The following is a 2,935-nucleotide window of genomic DNA, read 5'->3' as shown; positions in this document are numbered from 1 at the left end:
TTGGTTCTTGCGAGGACCAAGGGGGAGCGATACCCTTGCGTGGGTGCTCCAACGAGAAATAGGGAAGAGTGCCAACTCTTCGATACCTTGGGAAAAATTGGAGGAGTCTTCTAAACCTTGCTTTACATTCCGCACTTAATTCAAGCATTTTACCTTATGCATTTGTTTAGCAAATAATTGAAGTATTGTCTTAATATTGTTGTATTTCTAGTAGTATTCTCTTATTGCTAGTTGTTGGGGTGAAGTTGGGCTCTTGCTTAGGGTTTAATTATTGTTGATTTTTAGAAAAGCCCAATATCACAAGTGTTTCCTATGTTTGCCATTTCAATAGACTCCTCCTTTTGACCAAAAAGTGTGAAATAGGCTTCTTTTATCTTCTCACGAGTTTCAATGAGAACCTCCTGAGTAGCTAAATGCTTCTCAAAGGATTGCTCAAGAACTTTGTGCTTCTTGTCCAATTCCTTGGATTCTTCCCTCTTTTTCTTTAAGAAAGAGTGGGACTATTGTTATAACTCAATAAGTTTCTTATTGGAGGGAACCTATTCATCCTCACTTCTACTCTCACTATCATTATCACTCTCATCAAATTGTACCTTAGGGACTTTGGCCATAAAGCATGTTGATGGAGTGTCAAAAGGAGAGGGCTTGTTGTTGATGGTGATGCTTGCAAGAGCCTTCTTTTTTACTTCTCTTGTTATCACAATCATCACCACTTTCACTTAGTGAAGCATTGAAGTCTTACTCAACACAATAGGCATGACCCTTCTTTTTGAATGTCATCTTCTTGTCTTTCTTGTCCTTCTTATTTTCTCCCTTATCCTCTTTGTTGATGCCATTTTGAGGACAATCGATAATAATATAATCTTGGATATCACACTTGTAGCATCTTATTCTTGCACCATATCCTTTCTTCTTCATGAACTTCCCAAAATAGCCTACGAAGAGTGGGATATTACTACTTTTCTAGTGATATTATTACTCATAGATGATGAAGTTGCATCGATACAAGGGTTAGTAAGAGAAAAATTATAGGTGCATAAATAGTTTCATCAAGAATTTTACATGTAATACCTACTCGCTATTTCAATAGTATCCTTCTTTTGTCAAGAACAAAGATATGAGCTTCTTTTAATTTCTCATGAGTTGCAATAATGTAACACCCTAAATTTGGGGGTATAAAATTTCTTTGCTTGAATCCACAAATTCAGGTGTTACTCCACTTTTCTTTTCTCCCTTAAACCCCTATTTCTTCTTTCTTTTAGAGGGAGGGTTATTGTCTTAGTTGGAGTTGTACTTATTTTCCTTTTCAAGAGATAAAACCTTAAAATATTTATGTGGTGTCGCATCATGCTGAACCCTAAATTTTACCCTTGTGTGATGCATATGCTTGTGATGATCTCTTTTGAATTTGTGGCATGTTTGAGTATGGATTCAAAGGAAAAAGGAAAAAAAAGAAGACGAAATTTAGAAATAAAATAGAAAAAGGAAAGAATCTCGAGAACCCCCTCCCCTCGGCCTCGCGGCCTAGCCGGCCCATCCTGCCCGCGCCCGCTCTCCCCCTCCTTTCTCGCTAGCAGCTTGGCCCACCCTATCGGCGCCACCTCGCTCGCTCGCTCTCCCCTCTCTTGCTGGCAACTGGGCCCACCCTATCGATGCCGCCTCACTCGCCCGCGCACCCGCTCCCTCTCTCTGCTCGGCGGGCCCCACCCGCCAACGGCTCCGCGCGAGCGTCCGCAACCGCCAATCGTGGGCCCCACCCGTTAGCGGCCGTGAGCCCCATAACCACCTCCCCCACCCCACACACATGCACGTTGAGAACGGTGTCCCACACCGCGCCCCCTAGCAAAACCGCCACTCCTGACCCCTTTTGGAGCCCCTATGCATGTCCACCCCCTCCTTGCTGCCTTAGTTCTCTCGCCTGAGCCGCCCTCACCCAAGCTGCCCTCGTCCCGAGCTCGTCGGTGTTCCCTCGCTGAGCTGCTCATGCCCAGGATTTCCCACGGTGAGGCCGCTCCGCTGTCCCTGACCGTAGTCCGCCACTGCCACCAGAAGCTCCGCCCTGGTTGAGCTTCACCCAATATAAGCTCACCGACAGATCCTTCTTTTCTCTCTTCTCCATCTTACAATCACCAGTGAGGACCGAAGACGGTGTTACACCATCATGCCGTGGTCCTCCGGTCGATCGCCATCGCCCCATGTCCCCCTTTCCCCCAGAGCATCACCGGAGAAACGCCAGGGGTCCTCCCCGTTCCCATGCACGCACAGCCAGAGGAGGAAAGCGGCCCTGACAACCAGGGCCTGCCTGATAGTGCCCGTGCCGGTTCGCCCTCTTTCCCCCTCTCTAGATCGCTGACTGATGGGCCCCACCTATCGGCACGGCCCCTGAGCCTCACCACGCTCACGCTCAACCTGTGTCGCTGTCTTGGCCCCACCTGTTAGCCGTCCCACCGTGCGCCTCACCGCCCGCCCATGACGCTGACCCATGGGTTCCACGTTTTAGCTGCACGCATTCCCCGCGCGCGCTCTTGCTCCTGCCCGGTCTAATCTCGGACGTTGATCCGAGATCCAACGACCGAGGGATCCTGATACCCCTTTCTTTCACCCGAGCCCCTGTGATCTTGCTATCTCCGTTTCTAATCCCTGGGTTTTTCGATAATGAACCCGCCTTCCCCGTTTCTTTCACCCGAGCCCCTGTGATCTTGCTGTTAGGCCCTTAGGCTTTTATTTAATCAGAGAAATGTGTTTAAAATAGAATTTTAAATCCCAAAACTTCCAAAATTCATAACTTTGTCATATGAACTCAAAATTAAGTGCTTCAAATTACAAAATGTTCTTTATGTTTTTGTCTATCTGTTGGAATTATATTCATACTCTGTGTCAATGTCTCAATAAATAGACAACACCTTGTTTGAAAATGAAGAATTAGAGCCTTAGT

Source organism: Zea mays, chromosome 4, assembly GCF_902167145.1.
Source record: "Zea mays cultivar B73 chromosome 4, Zm-B73-REFERENCE-NAM-5.0, whole genome shotgun sequence".
Taxonomy (NCBI): Eukaryota; Viridiplantae; Streptophyta; class Magnoliopsida; order Poales; family Poaceae; genus Zea; species Zea mays.
Note: the sequence above shows the minus strand (reverse complement) of the source record.